The 26,084-nt window shown below is 43.3% G+C and overlaps 1 long non-coding RNA gene across 2 annotated transcripts; it reads left to right on the top strand.

Annotated features, from left to right (window-relative positions):
* The first annotated feature begins 1,371 nt into the window (after nt 1-1,371).
* On the top strand, nt 1,372-23,896 carry LOC106832890 (uncharacterized). Of its 2 annotated transcripts, none has more exons than XR_006518707.2 (4): nt 1,372-1,510; nt 1,907-1,962; nt 6,636-6,759; nt 23,758-23,896. It is a non-coding gene; the product is annotated as an uncharacterized lncRNA (long non-coding RNA). The 2 variants fall into 2 exon arrangements; XR_006518708.2 differs by having other exon boundaries at nt 23,742-23,880.
* Nucleotides 23,897-26,084: the final 2,188 nt, after the last annotated feature.

Genomic DNA, 26,084 nt, shown 5'->3' with positions numbered 1-26,084 from the left:
CCTGCAGCCCGACCCCAGAAAAGCCCACGTCGGCGGCGGGAGGCCGGTTAAAACGCGGACGGGGCCCGGGTCTGCGGGGCAGCCGAGCTCCGGAGCCCGAAAGGCCCAGTCAGTCCCGGCTCTGTCACCTCCGAGCAGGGGCGACAGAAGGGCCTGGGTCAGCGTGCTCATGTGGGCGTGAGATTGATAGCGCCGTCTCACGGCGTCGTTTTGAGGTCCGAGTCATCGTTGTACAGTATTTAGGCGAGGGCCGGGTAGGAAGCCCTGGGTAAGGGACAGCTGCTGCCATAGTTGGAAGTCAGTTTGTTGGTGTCGCTGGATGGCCTGATGTGCCCTCACGACCGCTTCCCCAGCAGCCGAGGCTCAGGTCGGTGGCCCGATGTGCTCGGTCAGGAGGTCGCAGCGCGGGATTTGGGTTCAAGGGCAGGTGGCTTCCCTTCAGCCTCAGGCTTTGTCTGATGTCACACCTGCCCAAGACTGGCACTGCGGCCTTCCCAGCTCTTAGGAACATGGCCTGTCCCCACATCCCCAGGGATGTAAGGGAAGGGATGTGGATGGAATCCCAACATGTGTCACATGTACCCTGGGGTTTCTAGTGTCTCTTCAGGTCCCTTGGGTCAGACAGAGGGGCCTGGCCCCTTCTGCACTGATGGGATGTCCTTTAAGTCTGATATTGTAGTGAATTTCAAGAGTCAGATTTTGTCCCCTAAAGTGAATTTATTTCCCAGATCCACGTGCCAGTTTCCTTGAACAAAGCAACCCTCGTGAGGCAGGAAGGAGGGGCCTCTGTGCAGGAGTCTTACCTGGAGGAGAGCACCTCTCTGACCTTAGACCTCTCTCCAGAGCTTCAGAGCAGAGACAGAAGAGCCCAGAAAGAGCAGGTCCTAGATTTGCAAGGTCAGAAGCTGTTCTGATCCCCTTGCCCAGAATGAGCCAGACTTGGTGATGATGCCACCTTCAGGAACCGCCACACCATGTGACAGTGGGGGGTTTGTTTGTCCCTGAGCAGAGCAGGTGAGCTGGGGTGGCCCAGGGGCAGGCTGCTCAGGAAAGGCTGCTTTGTTGGGGAGCTTGTGAGGGTGGGGTCCGGGGGACAGGGACAACCAGGCAGAGGGAAGAGGTTCTGGCTCTGGTCCCCTTAAATGGCCCCCGCTCTTTACAGAGGCTGCGCTGCTGTCAGACGTGTCCATCACCACATGTGACATTAATGACATCATCCTGACCTCGCAGGATCCCAGAATAATGGTGCTTGAAGGATTTTCCAAAGTCATCTACTTGCAACTCTCTTGAAAACTTTAAAGACATTGGCCTGAAAGTTTCAGTGACTTGTCCAGGGAAACCCGGTTTGTGACAGAGTCAGAAGGAAAACTGCAGTTCCCTCTCAGATGAGTCACCAAAAGCATCTTATCAAAGGGGACTTCTCAGGAATACATCCCAGCTGAAACGAACAATTAAAAATTCCTGCCTTCAAGCATCCCATTTCTTTTCTGTGAATTTTCTGTACCAAAAGGTAAATAATATTACTGAGAAAAATAGATATATGATGTATACTATTTTTCTTCCACGTTAATTTTAATGAAAGAATAGTGTCTTTTCCTTTGGTGTAGTTTAATTCAACTCATCTGTTGTTTTTCTTCCTTTCTGTTAGAAGGACACATGCATTATTATTAAATCAATCAAGAAAAGTTTATGTTCACTCAGTAAAAAACTGCAGATGATCATTGCAGAGTCACACAAAGACAGGTGGTGCCACCTGTCTGTGATCCTCCTCCTGCCTTTTCAAGGCCCAGAGGGCCTTGTGTCTGGGGGAGGATGATCCCCAGCTGGGGTGCTGATGTGGGGAGGTGACTCTAGGAGCTGTGGCAGGTCAAATCTCAGGACCCCTGTCTTCTTTCTGTCCCCTCAGCTGAGCCACAGTTCTCTACACTTGCCCAGGAGCCACAGAAAGTGAACATCCCTCAGGTGAGCGCTTTCTCCGTTCCCCACTTTGTATTGTAAGGGATTTATAGGTTAAGAAGGATCCATGCATGAAATGGAAAAAGGACAAATAGAAATAGATCAAGTCAATCTTGAGGGAAAATATACCCGGTTTGACTGTTAACTGTGATGGTTGTTGTCAGCTTTTGTAGGTGACCTTGTCAGGGTAAGTAGGTTTCCTCCAGATACCAGTTTGCTGAGATTTCATGTTAGTCATGACTGTGCAATGCATTATATTGATTCCCTTTGTGCAGCTATTGGAATAAAGCTATAGTTTTATTTCCTTCCATCTATAAATACTGTAAATGGTACAATGGATTTTCTAATATGAACTTGAATTCCTGTGTAGACGGTAGTTGCTAAGTTGCTTCTTACATATTTTCCTACAGCCTTTTGCTAATACTATATTTAGAATTTTTGTTTCTGTATCCACAGGTCAGATTAGACTGTACTTTCTAGTTTCTCTGTCCAATTATGGTATCAAGGTCATAGTCTCATAAAAGAAAATTGTCCTGCTCCTTTTCTTTTCTAATAATTTAGATAAGAAAATTGTTATGTGTAGCTTTTGTGAAACTCATCTGTAAGTTTGAGCCTTATGAAGACTTTCTGCTTGAATAGTTTGATTATCAATTTATTCATCATAAGTCTATACTAGATTTGTATTCTTTTCTTGGTATGACTTTGGTCATTAGATTTTCATAGAAAACTGTTCATTTTTATGTATGTTTTTCAGTGTATTTTCATGAATTGATTGATAGTATTCTCTTAAGATTTCAGTCTTTTGGGGCCGGCCCCGTGCCCGAGTGGTTAAGTTCTCACGCACTGCTGCGGTAGCCTAGGGTTTTGGTGGTTTGGATCCTGGGTACGGACATTGCACCACTCGTCGGGCCACATTGAAGTGGTGTCCCACGTGCCACAACTAAAAGGACCTGCAACTAAGATATACAACTACATACCGGGGGGATTTGGGGAGATAAAGCAGCAGAAAAAAAAAAAGATTGGCAGCAGTTGTTAGCTCAGGTGCCAATCTTTAAAAAAAAAAAAAAGATTTCAGTCTTTCATCCATAATTTTCTTTTTTGATCAGCTTTTAAATTCTGTTTTAGTATAAAGCTGCTAATCAGAAAAGGACAAAATGTGTTCTAGTTGGCCCAATCTGAAACCTAGAATTTCAGCTTCAGAGGGTCTTCATATTTTATGCTGGCAGCAAACTCTAAACATCGGGAGTAGAGGAATGTGCTTTTGCCATGTTTGTGTTCTCTGGCTCTGCACAGCCCCCTGTCAGCACCATTTGCTGACAAGACTATCCTTTCTCCATTGAATTACCTTGGCACCTCTGTGGGAAGTCAGCCAGCAATGTATGTATGGTCTGTTTCAGACTCTGTTCACTTCTTTTTATTTTTTAATTTTGCCATCCCTGATGGTGGCTTTGGTGCTTCTGTTGTAGAGGGCATCCTAGGCTGGTAGACTGGTCTTTTTTTTTTTTTTTTTTAAATTGGCATCTGAGCTAACAACTGTTGCCAATCTTCTTCTTTTTTTTTTTTTCTTCTTCTTCTCCCTAAATACCCCCAGTACATAGTTGTATATTCCAGTTGTAGGTCCCCCTGGGTTTGCTATGTGGGACCCTGCCTCAGCATGGCCTGATGAATGCCCAGGATCCAAACCGGTAAAACCCTGGGCTGCCAAAGCTGAGTGCATGAACTTAACCACTCAGCCACAGGGCTGGCCCCTGTTCACTTCTGATGGTGTGTGTTAATCCTATTGCTAATACCACACTGTCTTGATGAGTGTCTCTTCAGTAAGTCTTGAAATCAGGTAATACAAGTCTTCCAACTTTGTTCTTTTTAAAAATTGTTTTGTATATTCTAGGTCCTTTGCTTCTTTACAGAATGTTTTAAAAATCAGCTTTCTTATCTCAAAAGTGGGCTGCGATTTTGCTTTTCATTGCACAGACTTGGAGAATTTGTAGTGTAGATCAATTTGGGGAGAAATTCCATCTTGATCATGAGTCTTCCAGTTTAGGAACACTATCTCTCTCCATTTAGTTAGGTAATACAGAAGGTTTAGGTTTTTATCCTTCTGAGTCAAAAGGAGAGTTTAGACATACAGTTTAAAAGAACAACTCTGTCTGCTGTTTGAAAGTAGACTCTAGTGGGGCAGTGGTGCAAGCAGGTACAATGTAGGAGGCCATTTCTGTAATCCTAGCAAGAAATGATGATCATAAGGCTGTTAGTTACTTTGAAGTAGTCAGGTTGTGGGTGTGATTGAGGTAGAGCCAAGAGTCTGGGGGAGTGTGTTTCCTCCCCACAACCTTGCAAATAGAGTGTGCATCAAACTTTGGATTTTTACCAGTGTGACTTACAACTGAGCTCAGTTTAGTTCTGTAAGCTTTGCTCTTCTCATGAATAGGTGGGGCATCATTTTTTGTTAATAGTTCACTATAGTTCTTTGTTTTTGAACTCTTTATCCCTTATCTGTTCTCGTATTTACGTGCCGATTTTAATGACTGTATCCAGTATACCCTTATAGCCCTTTTCTGTGAAATAAATTGCACAGCTTTCCTAGTTTTTTCTATTTTTGTCTTGCTCACGATTTAACAAAATTTTTTTTTATTATTATTTTTTCTGTGAGGAAAATTGGCCCTGAGCTAACATCTGTTGCTGTTCTTCCTCTTTTTGCTTGAGGAAGATTATCCCTAAACTAACACCGGTGCCAATCTTCCTCTATTTTAGATGGGATGCCACCACAGTGTGGCTTGATGAGCGGTGTGTAGGTCTGTGCCTGGGATCTGAACCCATGAACCCCAGGCCAGTGAAGTGGAGCGCATGAACTTAACCATTACACAGCCGGGCCCGCCCTGGCATTTGATTTTTATGTTGTCAAATTTAGCTTCTTTTTCTTTTCTGAATCCTGGATTTTCGGTCATAGCTGGGTATTTCCCATTCTAACATTGTAAAATCATTGTTCTGTGTAATCTTCTAGAATGTGATTTTGTTTCTTGCATTTTGATCTTGAATGCATTTTATTTTATCCTGCTGTGAGGGAGAGATCTAACTGTCTTTTCCCAGGTGGCCTCCAGCTATCCCTGTGACATTAGTGTCCAGCCTTTCCTCACTTATTTGAATGATGTCACCTGTATCCAAAGAGGAAGTTTACTCTGTTAATCGTTCTTCCCACCACACACGTTGTTCCAGGTCTTGCTCGCTTGAAGCTTGGATGTCTTTCTGGGCTCTCTTCAGTGCCTTGCTCTTTCTGCCCACTTCTCTGTTTGCATTAGATTGTGGGCTACATTGTCCTGTCTTTCTCACCTAATACGACTTTACCCTCTGTCTTCCAAAATTTGTTCAAATTTTTGGGCCTTCTTCTGGGATGTTTCTCTGTAATCCTTTTTTGTTGTACTTTTATAGTAGGTTTTGTATTTTATCAGAGTGTGTTTTTGGAGGCAGGGCTTGTAAATGTGTGTGCTCAGGCTATTCCCTTGAACTAGAAGAGTCATTAATGCTTCTAATTCTCTCTTAATGTCCAGTACTTTAATCTTTCTGCTTTCTCATTTCACCATTTAGAAATTTTTTCTCATCCTTCATGGCTTATTCAATTTCTGCTTGCGTCTTCAATTTTACTATTTCCCTGAATTCTATATTTGGTGCCTTGTCTCTCCTCAGTTTCTATGTCCTTTCTGACCCAGGCCTTTTTCTCTGATGACTTCAGTTACCATCTAAATGACTAAAGTCTCCTAAATTCTAGTGACCCAACCTCTGACTCTTATTTATTCTTCTAGTCTCTGTGTATGGCATCAGCATCCACCCATTTGCTTGAGGAGCATCTCTGTGTAGTTGCACTAGAAAATAATGACCAGATTTTGTTTTCTATAAGAATTAGTTTCCCATTCTTTATCTTTGTTGCTTTGCCTTAATATCGTAATTTCTTAAATTAGGTCTTTTGTTTTGCTGCTTAAGACCTTGTCCACTATTCATGTAGAGCAATGGTTGCTAGCTGCAGTCAGTTTTGCTCCCCAGGAGACATTTGGCAATGTTTGGAGATAGTTTTGATTGTCACAACTGGGGATGCTGCTGGCAACCAATCAGTAGAAGACAGGGATACTGAAAAAGATCGTAAAATACACAGCATAGTCTTCCACAAAAATAGCATCGTCTGGTCCACAGTGTTGGTAATGCCATGTTGAAGAAATCCTGTTCTAGAGCATTGCTCCTGAAATAAAAATCTGGTGATGTGTAATGCCTCCCTGGGCTTGCATGTGTCTCTTATTGGTTTCCTATTACCGCAGCAGAGATCTCCAGGCTGGGGTGCGTATACTCTGCAGAGTGCTCAGCATAATCCATTGGTGTATGGGAAATATATACAAGAATCCTATTTATAATAACTTTAACTAAAAAAATAAGGCATTAAGGTTTCTCATTAGTATATTAAGCGACAATATATGTGTATAAATAAAAATAAATCGGCATGAGAATAATTTTTTTTTACTGATGTTGTACGTCTCCTCAAAGTATAAGACAGAATTAGGGCCCCGTGATTGTCATCCTTTATAGCAGTTTGTTTTAAATTGTGAACAGTAAACATAGTAAGACTTAGTTTCTAAAAGTCTTCTCTATGTCACTGCTTCTGGACCCTCACATTGATTAGAAATGTGCTGTTGCAGGTGTCAGTGTCATTCAAGCACGTGCCTGTGGAGTTCCCCAGGAGGAGTGGCCGCAGGTGGAGTCTGCACAGAGGACCCTGTACAGAGACGTGGTGAAGCTGGAGAACTACAGTTGCCTTGTCTGGTGGGTGAGCAGACCTTACCATGTGACTCCCTTTAGTCTGCAGATTTTGTGTTTTCTTTTTTAACTATTAACCAATTTTGTCGAGGTGTGTATAAGAAAAAATAAAACTCAGCACTTTTCAGTGTACAAGTGAGTGCGTTTTCAAAAATGATATAGTAGATGACCATCATCAAAATCATGATTTGGAATATTTCCATCATGCCAAAAACATTCTTGTACTACTTTGCGGTAAGTCCCCTCCCTCCACCCCTACCTCTCAGATGCCTGAGAGCAATCACTGGTCTGTTTTCTATTGCGGTAGTTTTGCCTTTTCTCCACTTTCATATCAATGGAATCACAGACTCTTTTTGTACATGAGAAAGATTGGCTCTGAGCTAACATCTGTGCCAATCTTCCTCTATTTTATGTGGGATGCCACCACAGCGTGGCTTGATGAGTGGTGCTAGGTCCATGCCTGGTATCCGAACCCATGAACCCCAGGCCACCAAAGCAGAGCAAACTTAACCACTATGCCACTGGGCCAGCCCCGAGTATAGACTGTCTTTTGTCTGGCTTCTTTTACTCAGCAGAATGCTTTTGAGAGTCCTGTACGTGTGTGAATCACTAGTTTCTTCTTTCTGTTCTGAGTAGTGTTCCCTTGTGTGCATAAACCACAGTTTGTTTTCCTTTCACTTGATGGACACATGGGATTTTTTCCATTTGGGGCGATTATGAATAAAACTTCAATGAATATTTACATACAGTTTTTTGTGTTGACACGTTTTCATTGCTTGTATAAGCACCTAGGAGTGGGCTTGCTGGGTCTTCTGGTAAGTTTATATGTAACTGTGTGAGACGCTACGAATGTGTCCAAGCTGGCTCTACTGTTTTTCATGCCTATAAGTAATGTCTGAGAGTTCTCATTGCTCTCTCGTTACCAACAGATGCTTTGGTAAGTCTTAATATTTTTAACCATTCTGGTTAGTGTCTGATTGTATCTTACTGAGTTTTAATTTGCGTTTCCTTGGTGAATGTGTTGAACTTCTTTTCGTTTGCTTTTTAACCATTTATAATCTCCTTTAATGAAGTGTCTGATCAAATATTTAGCCCATTTTTTATTGTATTTACTTTGTTTTGGTCTTATTGTTGAGTTGAAGAAGTTCAGACCTTTATCAAATATATTTTTGCAAACCTTTTTCTCCATCTCTAGTTTGCCTTTAAGAAGAAAATGTTTTCAGGTTGTTTTTGGCTTTTAGATATACTCTTTAAATAACTTTTTATGTCACATAATTATAGATTCACAGGAATTGGCACAGTTGTATTCTTCACAGGCTTCTCCCAATGGTTATGTCTTACATAACCATAATATAGTCTCAACACCAGTAAACAGACACTGGTACAATGTGTGTGAATAGCTTAGTGCCATTTTATCACATGTGGAGATGGGTGTAACCACCACCACAATCAAGATACAGAATTCTTCTATCACCACAAAGGGTTCTCTCGTGCTGCCTCTTTATAATCATACCCGTCCTTCTCCCACACCTTCTCTAATCCTGCCCACTACTTATTAGGTCTTCAGCTCTATAATTTTTCCCTTTCAAGGACATTATATAAATGGAATCATAGAGTATTTGATGTGAGATTGAGATCAGTCCAAGTTGTAGTGTGTATCACTTGTTTATTTCTTTTATTACTACACAGTGTTCCACTGTGTGAATGTGTTGTAGTTTGTTTAGCCATTCATCTGTTGAAGAACTTCTTGGTTCTTTCTTGTCTTGGGCTTTAGTAAATAAAGCTGCTGTGAACGTTCATGTTCAGGTTTTTGGGTGAACATAAATTATTATTTCTCTGGGATAAATGCCCAGGAGTGTGATTGGTGTTGTATGGCAAGTATATATTTTGTTCTTTAAGAAACTGCCAAACTATTTTTCAGAATGGCAGTACCATTTTGCACTTCCAGCAGCATTGTATGAGAAATCCAGCTGCTTCCTGTCCTTCCTAGTACTTGGTATTGCCAGTATTTTTTGTATTTGTGGTTGTAATAGGTGTATAGTGATATCTCCTCGTGGTCTTAATTTGCATTTCCTTAATGGCTAGTGATGTTAAATATCTTTTCATGTGTTCATATGCCATATATATATCCTTAGACAGTAAGATGTCTGTTCATGGCTTTTGTGCATTTTTTCCATCTTTATTGACACATAATGACAAAAATTGTATATATTTCAAGTGTACAACTTGATCTTTTGATATAGGTATATATCAATTAATTGCCACCATCAAGCTAATTAACATTTCTATCACCTGACATAGTTACCTTTATTTCTTTGTGGCAAGAATACTTAAGATCTATCCTCTTGGTAAATCTCAGGAATATAGTACAGTACTGTTAGCTATAGTCACATTGCTGTACATGACATCTCCATAACTTACTTGTCTTGCCTAACTGAACTTTGTGCCCCATTTCCCATCTCTGCAGCCCCTGGAAACCACCATTCTACTTTCCGTTTCTATGAGTTTGACTCTTTTAGATTGCACAGAGATCCCACAGTATTTATCTTTCTGTGACTGGCTTATTTCCCTTAGTGTAATGGCCTCAAAGTTTATCCATGTTGGTGCAAATGTCAGGATTTCTGTCTTTTCTTTTTGGCTGAATAATATTCCATTGTGTGTATATATACCACATCTTCTTTACTCATTCATCCATCAGCAGACATTTAGATTATTTCCATATCTTGGCTGTTGTGAATAATGCTACAATGAACGTGGGAGTGCAGATATCTCTTTGAGATCTTGATTTTTTTGGTCCTTTGGATATATACCCACAAGTGGAATTGCCACCAATCACAGGGTAGTCTTATTTTTAGGTTTCTCTCCTTGATTTTTTTTTTCCTTTTTCTCCCCAAAGCCCCCCAGTACGTAGTTGTATATTCCTCATTGTGGGTCCTTCTAGTTGTGGCATGTGGGACACTGCCTCAGCATGGTTTGATGAGCAGTGCCATGTCCGCGCCCAGGATTGGAACCAACGAAACACTGGGCCTCCTACAGCAGAGCACGTGAACTTAACCACTCAGCCACGGGGCCAGCCCCTTATTTTTAGTTTGTTGAAGAACCTTCATACTGTCTTCCAGATGGCTCTACCAATGGAGATTCCCATCAACAGTGTACAAGGGTTCCGTTTTCTCCACATCCTCCCCAATACTTGTTCTCTTTTGTCAATCACCATTCTCTAAGGTGTGAGGTGATACCTCACTCTGGTTTTGATTTGCATTTCTCTGAGGATTAGTGATGTTGAGCATATTTTCATAAACTTGTTGGCCATTTGTATAGCTTTTGAGAAATGTCAACCTAGATCCCTTGCCTACTTTTTTAATCTGGTTATTTGCTTTTTAGCTATTGGGTTGTATGATTTCCTTATGTATTTTGGATATTTACCCCTTATAATTATTATTATAATTTGCACATATTTTCTCCCGGTCTCTAAGTTGCCTTTTCACTCTGTTGATTATTTCCTTGGCTGTATAGAAGCATTTTACTTTGATGCAATCTCACTTGTTTATTTTGGCTTGTATTGCCTGTACTTTTGGTGTCATATCCACAAACCATTACCAAGACTGATATCAAGGAGGTTTTTCCCTCTGTTTTCTTCTAGGAGTTGCCAAAGTCAACAATGACTTCCTTGCAGCTAAACCTAATAGACACTTTTCCATCTTTGTCTCACTTGACCTCACAGCAGCTATGGATGATGATAACATCCTCTTGGAGACACTCTCTCTACTAAACTTTGAGAACTCAGTAGTCTCCTGGTTTTTCTCCTGTGTATGTTCAATTGTAGTACATTGTCTTGGATTTTGCAAAGGTGCCCAAAACTCAGCACTCCTCAACTAAACTCGCAGTCTTTCTCTGCAGATACTTTTTCTCCTATGTCCTCCTTCAAAATGAATGCCTCCAATTTGCATGGATGCTAAAGCTAAAGACTCAAGCAACATCTTTGAATCTTCCCTCTCCCTTAGTATGCGATGTCTCATCCCACCACCAACCAGTCAGTCAGTGCTGATTATTGCAGTCTCTAAATAGCTCTCAAATAGTTTCACTTTTCTGCATCCTTTCTGAAACCACCCTAGTCCTAGTAACCAGCCAAATAACTGAATTATCTTAATGACCTCATGCTTCTGAGCCTCAATATCCTGGTTCGTAAAATGGGGCAGTTAGAATGAACACCAAGTTTCTTCCTTCTCTATATTCTGTGATTATAAGAATTTAAAGCTAAGGAGAGGCTCAGGGCAAAATCAATTCCAGTGCTTTGGGAGACGATCTCACTTTCTCCATTTATTTATGTATTTATTCATTAATTTATGTATCCTTTCTTCCTTGCTTCCTTAATCCCTCCCTCTGTCTCAGAGCATGCAAACTTAACAACTCAGCCCTGGGGCCAGCCCCACACTTTCTCCATTTAAATTAACTCTTGGGGTGACCGAGACTGTGCCTCATATCCTCCCATAGCACTGCTTTATAGGAGAGTCTCAGGGTCTTCATGACAACTTATAATGAGGCTCTGTTTCTTAAAGAGGAATCTGCTTTATGCCACGTTTTGAGCTCTAGAAAATATTTTAAAATCAGATTCTAATGTTGGTAACAACTTTACCTTGCTTTGTTAATTCATCTGAAAGCTCCTGTTGAAAATAAATGTCACATGTGAAACAAAAAAGTCCTGTGTAAAAATCTAGTCCATCTTTGTTAACTCCCTCTTGAGAGTATATTAAAAAACCTGCATAACAGGAGAATGTTGATGGAGATTAGGGTGAGGGGCAGTGATGAAGGAGTTTGGTTGATTTTCAGCAGTAGTAAGGTCAAAATAAAAGCATAATAAAAGAAGAGTAAAGGATTTAGGTCAGGGCTTTGTATGAAAAAAATTAAAAACCATAAGCAGATGGAAAAAGTTGCAATACAATATGGCAGATTCCACTAATCAGTTTAATAGACAGCCATTTTAATGGCAGAGAGAGTAGAATGCAAAGTGAGAAGTTGGAAAATGTGAAGGAGGCAAGAGCCAGAAAAGTGAGGGGGTCCCTTCCTGCCCTGAGAATTCTTTTGCTTCTGAAGTGTGTGAGCCCAGCTGAGGGAAGACCTGGGGAGGATATAATAGATGCTCTGAAAGGGGCATCCATCAGCTACAGGAAGATGTGCCGTCTGTCCCCAAAGCTCATTAGCAGATTGGTCATTACTCTCATTAAGAATTAATTTTCTGATTCCAGGCATAGAATTCTCCTCTACTTGATTCGGCTTTCACACAAAAACACAGACTCACCTGGTGTGGCTAAAACACAAGTAACCATTACTGCTGCCTCCCATCTTCCCAGGACCCAGTGGGAAGGAAAAGGGAGGTTCTCTAGCCAAGAGTGGAGGTAAGGGTGGAGTTTTCCAGCTCTCCAAGCTGGGTGCAGGTCCCACGAATAGAGGAGAAGTGCAATGCCATCTTTTTTTTGGTTTTTTTTGAGGAAGATTAGCCCTGAGCTAACATCTGCCACCAATCCTCTTTTTGCTGAGGAAGACTGGCCCTGAGCTAACATCCACCCATCTTCCTCTACTTTATATGTGGGACGCCTGCCACAGCATGGTTTGCTGAGCAGTGCCATGTCCGCACCCGGGATCTGAACCGGAGAACCCTGGGCTGCCGAAGCAGAACATGTGCACTTAACGGCTGCGCCACCGGGCGGGCCCCACCATCTTGCTGGCAGCCTGAGACCTTGGGCAAACTGGGTCCTTCTGATCTGGTTAGGGAAGACACAGTACTTCCAAGCCACTGCAGTAGGGCAACAGCAGCATCACAGATCAGATGAGGATCCTGTACCTCAGGGCCTCCCAAGGAGAGAGAATTTGGGCTCCTACCATTTCTTGGGCTAACTGGTGCCTGGCCCTTTGGAAAATGCCCAGTCATCCCAGGGCTAGACTTCTAAGGAAAAGTAACTTGCCATTCCCCTTAAAATATGTAACTAAAAGCTATCTACACTTTTATGTTTTAAATATACTGTTGGGACTTCATTTCAAACTGGTATACTGTAAAACTGTTTCAGATAGCTTTAAATCCAAGGCAGGGGCTTTCAAACTCTTTTGACAACAGCTCACAAAAAAAATATGAAATAATTTTTATATAAAGCAGTATACACACACACATGCACGAAGCTAACACAAAAGTTTTATGAAACTTTACTTCCCTTTATTACATGTGATGCACTCTAATATTATTTATTCCATTTTATTTCATTGTTTATTAAGTGCTTGTCACAGTCCAGTCATGGGTCAGGACCTGCAGTTTGAAAAACACTCCTCTGAAATTATGGGTTGGATTCATATCTCTGTGTGGGGAGGCTCAGCTGTGAAGACAACTGAAGTCTCTGACGGCATTGGGATGTTTCATTCCAGAAAGGAGAAAATGCAATGCTCATCTCCCCTTTTCTCCCTCCCCACTTCCTTGTGCCCTTCCGAGGTGGGGCTGCTCAGTCCTTCCCCCAGGGAGGCTTACCAAGGCCAAGCGGGCCAGAGGGGGCTGCTGCCAGAGATGCTGCTGATCTGGCTCCTTCTCACCCCACTTCCCCTCTGCCAGGCTTTTCTTGACAGCACCTCTTCTCTGTAGCAGAGGACACGTGCATCAGCAAGCATCCAGTTGATTCACTAGTTACCCTCTGCCTGTGCTGGGCTGTGATGTGCCATTATCTTCCTGCTCCCATTTTACACTTCACACACCAGCTTTCTCTCCAGTTAGTTGATCACGAACCACTTTGAATATCAGGACCATCGGCTCATTTATTTTTTCTATTTTAAAGGATGGTGCTGGTGTGCACAGGGAGCAGTCATGTTAATTTCCACACTTGCTGAGGCATCTAAGTGTGATCTGCCTATCACGGTGCTGACTTTAATGAGAGGTTCTTATTATGATCATTAGTCAGCATTTATGTAGCTCCTCATGACAACCCATTATTCCTCAGAGTACCTGTCACAGTGATCAGTATGAGCAACCCCCATTGTAGAGGCAATAATTCAGGGGTCCTAGAGAGGTTTTAGCAATATCTCCAAAGAACACAAAGTGAATAACCACAGAACTGTGCCTGGCCTGCACCCCCCTGTGGCTGGCCTGGAGCCCCCTCCCTCTAGCATACTTGGTGAGTTCACTCATTCCATTATCTGGTTAGCAGACCTCCACAGGGTGGGCTCCTCTTGCAGGTTGCAGCTCAGATACTCTGAGATGCCTTTCTGGGCGACCTTGTCTACAACAGCATCCTCTCCCCAAGGCTCTATCACATTCCTGTGTTTATGGACTTCACAGAGCTTAGTGCTACCTGAAGTTATCTTGTTTATGTGTTTGTGTTCTTGTTTGTTGTTTGTCTGCACCGTTCAGGAAGGTCATCTACATGAGAGTAGCAGTCTTGCCTGGGTTTTCATTGCTGTAGCCATCCTCTTTGTTGAAAGTACCTGGCATACAGTAGGTGCTCAGTGATGTTTGTTGAGAGAATGACAGTGACAGGCCCTGTAAATACTGTTACTCACATGTCATTTCCTTTGCCTTTTCATCTCTTTCTGGACTTTCTGGCCATAGTCACACAGTCAGTTATTCTCAGTTATCCTGGAGCTAATGATCTAATTTGTGGATGGCCCAGGTCCTTGGCTTCCTTCCCTCCTTGGCTTTGTCTCTGGAGATTTCTCCAGATCTTTCAGTCATTTCTGCCTTTAGTTGAGTGGGGTCAAGAAAAGAGTAGGGAGATGAAAGTACTATTAGACAGTTTTACTATTTCTAATAACTTTAGAAAGGTACAAAGTTGAAATTATTGATTTCTAAGATTTCTTTTTAACTTTATTTGTGGATTTCAAAAAATTCATGTTTTTTATACACAATATAGTGAAAAGTGCATTGAAGAAGTTAAAATCACTGTATAAATGTAAGATATAATTATGTGTGCGTGTAGTCCCATTAACCTTGGTGATTGAGAGCTGGTTATACATTTAATGTTTAATTAGTTTTCATAGAACAGTAGCTCACGTTGCTCTAATGGATAGGGCCAGATAAGGGCTTAGAAAATGTGCCTTTGGATGATTTTCTTTTTCAACCATCAAACCAAGATTAGGCTTGAAGGCCCTTCAAAGCCTAATGTACACCTGAAATTACACAATGTTATAAAGCAACATGGCATCAATAAAATAATCATATTAAAAAAAGGTTGAAGTAAGAATACACAAAAGTTAAAATAAGAATAGACTAGTGGCCCTAAACATTTGAATTTTCTTGCTTCAAATTTTGGATGATTAGAATACAATTTCCCCTGCAAAATCTTAGACTTATTTTGGAAGAAAGACCCTCTGGATAATCTAAAAATGAAGTTTTCTATGTAAAAGTTGTTTTTAATGTTCCTTAGAGCCCTGTGTGCAACCAGATAATGGGGTTGCCTTTCTGTTTTAAACATCAGGAATCAATGCCTTATATTTGATAACATGTGCTGTTGCATTTGGTCCTCCCTACAACTCTGCCCATGGATGTTATTGTTGCCACTTTATAGATGGAAGAATGGAAGCAAAGCTGTTAAGTGCCTTTGCCAAGGTCTTAGAAGAAGTCAGCAAGAAGATGGTCTGGCTCAAGTCTCCTGACTCCAGTTTACTATTCCCCACAATAATGTTGGAAAACCGCTTTGGGAAGGGAAGACAAGACTTATTCCTAGTACTGTTGTCACACCACCAAGCTTCAGAAGTCAGGCAGATATTTTACTTTATGGTTAAATTGGTCACGTTTACTCCATGTGTACCTACATTCTGGGCCCTGTGCTTTGCCCTGGGAGAATTCAGAGAAAGTAAAAGACTTAGACTTCCCTGGCTCTTACCACCCAGTGGGTGTGGGAGACACACACATACAAATGTGGCTGTAATACAAGGGTAGGGAGGTCGGACATGCATTAAGAGATACAAGATGGACTTGGCATGAATAAGATTTAACTGAGGTGAGACTGAGAAGAGTTGAGGGGAATGGGGTGTCAACCAAATTTTATCCACCTACAATTTTAGTGTTCAAATTTTATCTACCGTGGCAAGCCGTTAGTAGATAATGTTTTAAAATTACTTTTAAGTAGAAGTATTCGCCTATTAGTTATATAAGTAGAAGTAAATGCAAGAAGAGCTACAATAGAAATTGCTAAAGTGGATTCTGTGGGGAAAGGAACTGGGGGGATAGGAAGGATTGGGGTTGTGAGGTGGGAGAGGGCCTGTTGTGGCTCTTTGTAAACCCTTCAGTACTATTTGATTTTGAAGGCACAGGTATGAATTACTTAGATAAATATTATTATGGGGGACTGGAATTGGCCACCCCAAGATATGTCTCTTGGCATGAGGATTATTTTGGCCTGGTTACATTTAAAAACTGCAGACAGGAAAGAAACTCTGAAAAGTAGAATTTACTTACCCTTTGTTAAAAGACATTTACATTGTAAAGGAAATCTCCATCTGTAAAGGTGTCTCCCTCTCTGTACCGGGAAGGAGGGATGATCTTATCTCTAGAAACTCTTAGCAATGTGGAAGGCAAGGACTCAAGTCTGCATAATAACCTGACTCTTCTTTACTGTACTTGTGTGGTAATCTCCCATGATCAACTCCCCCCACCCCCAACATCCTCCTTTGTCTTTAGCTGAAGATGATATTTAAGGTGGTGGCTTCAGCCATTTTGGCGAGTTGCTCAGGTTGCCTGAGCCTCTCCCGTGTATACATGTTATAAAGCTTTGTTTAATTTTCTCCTGTTATTCTGTCTCATGTGAATTTAATTCATTCTCCAGCCAGAAGAACCCAGAGCTGGTAGAGGAAATGTCTTCCTCACCTACATTATTAAGTGGGCTTTAAAGAATGAGTAAGGTTTCTACAAGGAGAGGGAGGAGAGGGGGCATTCCTAGCAGAGGACCCAACATTAACACAGAAGAAGCAGGAGAGCAGAGGGAGGAGCAGGTAACCCATGAGGATGACAGTGTGGAACACACCTCCTGGGATAGGGACACATGAGCTGGTGCTCGACTGCAGAGGGGCTTGGATAAAAGGACATGCACACACGCTCATGTGGTTGTTGGCAGGAAGGCAGTCAAGGGTGTTGGGCAAAGGGGTGATATGTTCAGCACTGAGCTCTATGTACAGCAGTGGTTCTCGCCTTGGAGGTTACCTGCTTGTTGAAACAAAATTACTGGGCCCCACCCCACAGCCAGAGTTCCTTCCTGAGTAGGTCCAGGGTGAGGGCCAAGGATTTCCATTTCTGATGAGTTCCGGGCAATACTAATGCTGTTGGTCTGGGAACCACAACTTGACAACTGGTAACAGAGTAATCTAGCAACAAGGAGAAGTTGAGACTAGAATAGTGCAAGAATGGAGGTCAAGGGACTGTTCCACCAGGACAGAGCAGAAGGAATGGGGCCCTGATGGGGAGCTGGTGGGAAAGTACAGAATAGTGATCAAGAGAACAGACCAACTGCTTAAAGGACAGGGGACCGTAGGACCATTGTTCTGGGTCATGTCAAATCAGAAACCACCACTAAATCCCCAGTGCTTGTGCCAGGTACAGGAGAAGCACCCAAAATTCATTTTTTAAATCGCAATCCTGTCTAGAAATTAAGCTGTGAGTTTTATCTTACCTTCCCTTCCTCTCACATCAATAACCTCAGTCTAGTGCAATTTAGGTGGCAAAGGCATCTTCCAGGGAGAGCATCCATATGTGCACCTAGTCAGAAAGTATATCTATCTGTACATGTAAAATCATGCTAAAACTGATTTCCTTATTATTTCATTTTATTACATCCTCATGGCTAAATACTGTTTAAAATAAATACAGAGTACAGGAAGCATCCATCTCTACCAAGTGGGGCAAAAAATGATTAACTCTCTATACCATAGAAATACTCCATGAAAACATAGAGGAATCCTTGAACCAACCAACATTCACTGAGCATCTACCACCTGAAGAGCACCGTGGATGTGCTTGGATACAAAGATGAATAAAACGTGGGTTCCATTCCAGTTCAACATCTAGCCATCTTTGTCCTGTGCTCTTAAATCTGCCTTGGATTTTGTTCATAACAGAAATTCTAAAGCAGGCCAGAAGAAGATAGTTAGCTTTTCTGAATGGACCACCTCTGTCGTCTAATTATTCTACTGAGGAGAACACTTGCTCCTGGATTATTTCACTGAGCTGACACACACAGACAGTCTGGGGAGCATCCAGCCCCCATTTATTCCCTGGTCTTTAAGTCTAGTGAGCATTTTATCGCTTACACCTTTTGATGCCAGAGAGTGCAACCTGGGGTTTTGGAAATACCATTTCCTTTACTACCTCCTCCAATAACAGGGTCACTTCAGGACCAGTGAGTGGTTGGCACTAGGACGTGTTTCCCAGAAGTACTAATAAGTCTGGAGAGGAGAAAGTATTTTCACAGCTGCAGCTCTGGGTGCCGAACTTTCTACTGTCAGTGAGAATCATGTCCCACTGAAACTATAGAAGTGGAACTGACCCTCAAAGGGATAAGGTGACAGGGAGTGGTGTTTACTTGAGTCAGAGAGCAACCAAAATTGACTTCTGCAGCTGGAAAAAACAAAGACAAGGGTTAAAGATCAACTTCCTCTTTGATTTTGGCTAATCAGCAGCCCAAGTGGTCTTTCTCAAATGTTTCGGGTCTGCTGACTCTTGCAACTCTATAAAAGACCCCGTATGTTGTATGAACCTAGACCTCCTGGGCACTGGAGGGAAACAAAAGGAAAAATGTTCCATCTCAGAATTAATGAAGTCATCCATGGCACCCAGCTCTCCCTGCCCCATCCTCAACCTCATCCATCTCCAAATGTTAGGAATTTTGTTAAATACCACTCCCATCCATCCTCATCACTCCACCTTGGCCCCCACCAGCATATTCTATGCTGATGTCGTCTCTCTCGTAGATCACTGCAGTAGCCTTCTCACTGGCCTCTCCCATCCTATTTATCCCCCTCCAAACCATTCTTCACCTTAAATCATAGTAACTCATTAATTCACAGTATTTATTCATGGTAATTCACTCACGGTAATCTTTTGGAAACTCAAATAATACTACTAAAATTGGAATACCCTACACACACACATAAATCCTAACTTAAAATTTTCCCCTGGCCTTCCCATTGCTCCAAAGACTTAACTAGTTGATTTGCCCCAGAGAGATCTGCATAATCTGTGCCCCCTGTGCTTTTCCCTCTTGTTGCATCACATTCCTCCCTCCTCACTGTCTGCTCCCATCACCCAGATTCCCCTGCCCAGAGCACTCCTCCCTCCCTGCTTTGCCAAGTTGTCTCCTACTCACCTTTTACCTCTTAACCTTTATCAGCTCCTGAGAGACGCTTGAGGAAGACGCTCTTCTCCCTGGTTAAGCCAGATCCCCATGTTTTAAACTCCCTTGGCACCATCAACCAGCTCATGAACCCCTCATAGAATGTAATACAGGACACTTACATGAACTTGTGTGATTATCTAATTTCTGCTTGGTCTCCTCACTAAACTGTAAGATCCACAAAGGCAGGAACTTTACCTCTTTTTGCTTTTCATTGTATTCCAGAGCCTAGCACAGTGTCTGGCACATATTGGGTACTAAATAAATGTATTTGTTAGGAAGGAAGGAAGGACGTAGTGGAAAATTGATAGTTCTAAAATAATGAAGAGGAGGTCTAGCATTTTAAGTGAATGCTAATAATAGGTAACACCTGTTAAACTTCTGATGTTAGAAATTTAACTGTTCTAACTGTTCAGAGCTCTTTACTTGCTCATTCCAGTTCTCGGGGCCAACCCTGTTAGCACGTATTAGTATCTCCATACTTAATAGAGGAGATCTGAGACTTAGGTTACTTGTGCAAGGCCAGGTAGCCAGTACAAGGTGAAGACTTAACAGTCATCAATATTGTTACTCTATTTATTACTGTGATCACCTCGGTGGAGTTCCCTCAGGTTCCCTCGGGAAAGGAGCAGTGTCTGGCAGATGCAGCCCCACCTCCAGACCTGCAAGCATCTTTTGAGGCCGGGCCCTGAGTCGGGGTTCAGGCTGAGAAGGAACGAGGCCTGGCTGGCCTGGATGGAAATGGCAGATGGAGGGAAGCACCCTTCGGGCAGGGCAGAGAGTAAGGTCGCTTGGGCATCCAGAAACCTTTGTGAGAACCTGTCTTTGAGTTAAATCTCAACTTTTGTCTTCGAGAAGCAGTGGAAACAGGATCCAGCTGGCCTGTGCTGCCATCATTAAGCCGAACAGACCTCTCAAATAGCCTTTCAGGCCCTGCCACCGGATGTGGCCCTACCCCCAGAGCATGCTGGGCAGGGCCTCCCCTTAGGAATCCCTCCCTTTGCCTATATGTTCCTCCAGAGGATTCTGATCTCTGCTAGGTGTCCCTGGCTGTGATCAGGGAAACATGGTCTTGCTCCTCTGGGAAGGTAGATAATTAAGCCACATACTCCACACGTGTAAAAAGTGTTGTGAATTGGAAAGCAAGAGCAGATCCCAGCTAGGGATGATCAAGGAAAGCATTGAGGGAAACCTTTCTGTGTAATGGGAAGGGAAGAGGGAAGAGGGGATGGGGCCTGTATTTTTGTTTTGTTATTATTTTCCAGTTTTTATGATGAAAAGTTCCCATGTGATGATGTCTCATTCCCCTGTGGTGGTCCAGCACGTGTGCTGGAGTGAGCAGTGTGGACACGTTATAGGAAAGTGAAATCATTGTGAGAACTTAGGCAAGAGAATTGACTGAGAAAACAAGCACAGAAGCTCCACCAAGGCAGGGACTCTGTTTGTTGCCTCCACTGGGTGTCCCACGTGGTTAGAAGAGTGCCTGGCACATGGTAACACAGGAGGAGTGACTGCAGATTCTCAGGCAGTGGTGGAGCTGACCAGTAGCTGTAGAACAGACATTTATGAGGACCCAAAACTCTTACTCGTGTGATTTCATCCAAGAGGAATCAGCTCCTTATTCAAAGGCAGGTCTAAAAAAGACAGAGTTGGATTTTGCCAGGCAGGACAGATGAAAGGAAAAAGGGGTAGGCAGTTTAGAGTAGCGCTGTTTAGGCCTGGGGTTAAGTGATGGACCATAAAATTTTCCTTGAAGAGGGAGGAAATGGAGATAGCAGTTGTCAGATGGACAGGGGAAAGTATAAAGTGGCTTGTAGTTCCTGAATAGGTTGAGGAATTGGCATACCGAGGGCGTAAGCTGAGAGGATAAAAGGTGGAATGTCGGACTGTCTTCTTTCAGAATGCGGAAGCGTTCCTGGTTAAGTTCTAGGATATGGCCGTAACTGACATGGAATGGAGGTAAAGGGCTCTAAGATGAGGAGGGGTATTCAGTGAGAGACCAGATTTTGGATGGTCTATCCACATGGATGTTGGGGCCTCTAACTGCTTCCTCCCACTTTGAGTTCCTATCCTGCACCTCTTTCCTGTCCCAAGATCTCCACAGAATTGGCATTTCCTGCAGCTGTAAGCTTCAGTCCATGGCATGACTCTGGACAAGAAGGCAGAAGTGGGGCAGTGAGAAAGAGGGCTATAGTAGACATCTGTTTTGGTTTTTTTTGCTGTTGTTGTTGTTTTGACACCCAGCGTTCACTCACCTTCTGGAAATGTTCCTTCTATTGCCATTTGGGGAACTAACTCAGTTCTCAGTCTCAGTCCAAGTGCACATGGAGTTGTCTGTCGTGACACTCTTACTTTAAGGGTGGGTATTTAACTCAGGCTTGGCCAAAAAGATTGGTCCATGTTTTTGGCAACAGTGATTGGTCAGGGATGGGCATGTGTCCTAACCAGAGACAATAAGACACAGTGGGATTTTTGAAGGGAGTAGTGAGAGAGACATCCCATTTTAAGCTGCACTTTAACTTGGAAGATGTAGCTACTAACTTGCCAGACAGAAAGTCTTACAGTGAAGCCAGTCCAGAATATAGAACCAAGAAATGGATAGAAACTGAATGTTGATGGCATCAACTGAGCCCCAGCATGAATCCTCCTGCCTGAGGGCAGCCTTACTCCCAGACTTTTTCAGGTGCCTGAATCAACAGATCCTCTTTGTATTTGCTGTCATTTATATCCAAAGAATCCCTCACAGTATAAGGGGGCTCTCCATCCCTGTCTCCCTCTTCTGTGCTAGCACATTAAATATATATTACCTTCCCTGTCTTTCAGGTCATGCCCTTCTGTAAAAAATGATAAAGAAACCTGTTTCAAAGGGTTGTAAAGATTAAACGGCATAATATACATAAAAGCATAACTTTGGGCCAGCCCAGGGACTTAGTGGTTAAATTTGAGTGCTCTCCTTCATAGGCCCAGGATTCACAGGTTCGGATCCCAGGTGTGGACCTAGCACCACTCATCAAGCCATGCTGTGGTGGCATCTCACATAAAATAGAAGAAGATTGGCACAGATGTTAGCTCAGGGGCCATCTTCCTCACAAAAAAAAAGCATAACATTGTTCCACAACATTGAAGTACTTAATCACAACAAGCAGTACTTAATCTAAATTAAATTAAATCTGGCTCAAAGCCCCATTTTAAGGAATAAGAAGATATCCATTATTAGTCATTACTGGGAGCCTTTTGCCTATTTAGTTTAATATTCACTGTGAAACAAATATGTAGGAAAGAGCCTGTGATATTGGGTCCATCTGGGTTGCCCCTGGGATGTTCATTGTCTAAGCCCATCTGGCCCATTAATAGGCCAGTGGCTGCACAGCCTCTGTGCCAAGTGTGAGTGATGCAGTGTCTGTTGCAACTCTCAGGTTGATGGCGCTTGATGATTAGTCATCTCAGCAACATCACTTGATCCTGTAAAACCTGTGCTGTCTCCTAGAGGACTTCCATACAGAACCCACCCACTTAAGGGACTCGTCTCTGCATTTTTACTCTCAAGGCATTGGAGCCGCTGTTACCTTTAGGCTACTCTGCTTTCACCCAACACTTGTGTCAACCCCTATCTCCTCTTTCCTGGGGACACCCAGCTAACTCCTCTTCCCACATGATGGTCTGGACAGGACTGTAGAACAGGTGCATCACAACTTCTGTTCGGGGTCAGGAAACATGAAAGCCATTGATAACCCCTGAGACCAGAAGCCCAGAACTTCCTGTGAGACAAAAGGGGAAAGATAACATTTATTCCTTCTGGAGCCCCTCTGGCAGGGAGTAGAAACAGCAGTCAACAGCTTGGTAAATTATCCTGTTTCAAATGAAGGTTGCCGCAAGCTGGGCAAGAATCACTAGAGGAATATTGCTCCCTCTTGTCATTGAGAGCCCAACCCCCTCCCACAGTGAAGCATTGTTAAACTTGCATAATAGTTCCTTCCCTGCCCCCTGCTGCCCCTAGAAGGAAAGAAGAGACCCTCAGTCTCCTGGGAGATAAGAAGGCAGCCTCCAGAAGTCTCTGAGCTGCTCCTTGGCCTCCTTAATGAAAACTGAACATGTCCTCGTAACCCCAGGAAAATAGCCTGATTTAAGGCTCTGATCCAGAGCTAATGGAAGTTCTAGAAGAAAGCCCTCAAGAGAAGATCCCCTTCTCATAGTCTGGGCCCCTTCATTGTGACTGCAAATGGGGGCACAGTTCTCTGTGTTAATCCCCACTAAGGCTGCCTCAAGGAAGCTGATTCCCTTAGGCGACACCTGGCACAGGAGAAATTCACCATGCCTGAACCTGGGATCTGGGGTTCCCTGCCTAACCCATGTTAAGGTACCAGTCAATTCATGCATTTTGTTTGGGCTGACGTTAGATTTGGAGTGTGGGCTTGAGGTTGTAGAAATTCAGGTAGCCTATTACCATTGCATTCTATGTCGGTGATAATTCTTCAGGCACCACGAAATATGTAAATGAGACCCCCCTGAAATTGCACAATACTGTGATCCCTGGATGTGGGAACCAAGCACATGAAACCTTTTTCTGGAGAAATTGATCCTCATCTCTCCAATTACTTTTCAGCTAATAAACTTTCCTTCTTTTGATGACAGTCCTGCTTTCCCATAGGAACAGGAGTCTGGGAACAAGGAAAACAGTCCTAGAAGCAGAACAAGAGTATGGGATCACTCGTGGACAGTGCTGCCATCTCATTTGGACAGGTCGCTTCCTAGATGTGCTGAGTGTGCAAATTCTGTCTCCTTGTCTCATCCAGTGTTTCTCTGAATGGAAGCAAGTATCTGGGCACCAGGTGTGACTTGTTATGTGACCCTAGCCAATACATCAGCCCCTTTGGGCCACCACCTCCCCTTGGTTAGAAGTCCTCCAGCCGTGGGTAGATGGAAAACATCCCAGAATGGGAGTGACATGCTCTGAGTCCCCTAGTACGGGCTTTGCCATCGATTGTGTGACTCATTCTGATGTTCAAACTGTGAGGATCAAATTTGAAATGATGGATATGTTATATTAAATATATTAATAAGAGCAGAAATTAAACCTGTTGGGTTTAAATGCAACCTGTAGGGTTTGCTTCCTCTATAAGCCTGGCTGTCTCTGCAGGAGCTGAAGGTTGCTTCTTTAGGCTTGTTGTCTGGGAGCTAGAGCAGAGTGGAGAGACTGAGGTGGAGCCAGGGTGAGCCATACTGCACCTAGCTTTTCCTCCCCTCTAAGTCTGAATACTGGCAGTGGTGAATCAGGTGGTTCTAAGGGCTCCTTTCACTTTACCATTCATGATGACCCCACACCACCTCTCCCTCCACGCCACCTTTTTCTCCTTCTTTGGATGCTCCAACCTCTTTGACGTTTTTCAGCCACCACTCCACTCAGCTCTTAAGCAGCTTTGACCTTGAAGACATGGATATGGATGAGAACAAGGATCCACTTGGCACCTTTGGCCACTTTTGCTTCAGTGAACTGAGTGGGGTGTCCAAGAAGAAACCCTGGTGTTAGGAAGACGTCTAAGAATGTTCCAATGATCCCCGCCTCCTGATATTCACACCTTTGGGTAATTACCCCTCCCCTTGAGAGTAGGCTGGACTTAGTGATTTGCTTCTGACTAATAGAATAAGGGAAAGGTGATGGGATGTCATTTCCATTATTAGTTTACAAAAGATTGTGACTTCTGTCTTGCTGTCAGACTCTCTCCTGGCTTTAATGAAGCAAGCTTCCATGTTGGAGAGGCCCACAGGAGAAGGAACTGAGGATTGCCTCCAGCCAACTCCAGCCCACAGCCACCAGGAATTGAGGATCTCAGTCCAACAGGCCTTGAGGAGCTGCATCCTGCCAACAGCTATATAAGCAAGCTCAGAACTATGTCCTTCTCCAGTTGAGCCTTCAGATGAGACCCCAGCCCCAGCTGATACCTTAATTGCAGCCTTGTGAGAGACCCTGGAGCAGGGAACCCAGGTAGGCCTTGCCTAGACTCCTGACCCAGAAAAACTGAGTTAATAAATATGTGTTTTTTTAAGCCACAAAATTTTGGGGTATCCATTACATAGCAATAGATAACACACCCCGAAATTACTGTAACCTTGGTGTAAGATATAGCATGGCTGGGAAGGCGGGCACCAAATAGGAGGATGCCCTCTCGGACAGTCTCCCTGGAGAAACTGTCTTCATGCTCAAAGACTATCCCCCATCCTTTTATGCTGCAGTGATAGCATTCTGCTCCACTAAGCCCAGATCAGTCTCCAGGAGGCGAGGCCTAGGTAGTGTTGGGTGGAGTGCATGGCCAGGACGGGGTCATGAAGAGTGATGATGAGGTCATTCTTCCCCTTCTCCTTTTTTTTCTTCCTTTCACATTCACTCCACCGTTGCATTTTCTTTACTCTCTGTTTCTTTTCCCCCCATATCCTGAGTGGCTGCCCGATGACCATTCCTTCAGAGATGGCCAGGTGACCTCTTGGTCTTGCAATACTGCTATCAAGCTAGGCCTCCTGAAGAGGTTTACCTGAGGTGCGGCTCTTCCTGATCTTCAGCGTCCCTCACAAGCTAGGAGACCTCATTGTAGATTTCAAAATATACCTTCTAGACAGATTAAAACCCTACGTATAACAGACTCTTCAGCAGGACCCACCCAGTTCCTAGACTCTGCCCTGGCTACTCCAGTGTCCACAATCGCAAAACCCATCCATACACAGCCCCCCATTGACTGCCCACCTGTGAGAGTCTCTGGAGTCAGCAACTTTTTCTAAATGAAAATAAGCAGCTGTTTTCAGTAAAATATTCCTATCTCTTATCATTTTCAGAGCTACAAGTTCTATTCTCCCTACTGTTCTGGGAATGGTAGAGGAAGGGGAAAGGGGAACTGCTCCCCATTTTCATTAGGGTCAGGTGAGGAGTAGAGATATGGCCCACACCCCAGACTTCCTGAGGGAGAGAAGGACTCTTAGGAACAG

The sequence above is a fragment of the Equus asinus genome, chromosome 23, assembly GCF_041296235.1.
Source record: "Equus asinus isolate D_3611 breed Donkey chromosome 23, EquAss-T2T_v2, whole genome shotgun sequence".
NCBI lineage: Eukaryota > Metazoa > Chordata > Mammalia > Perissodactyla > Equidae > Equus > Equus asinus.
This window is presented reverse-complemented; position numbering and strand designations above follow the sequence as displayed.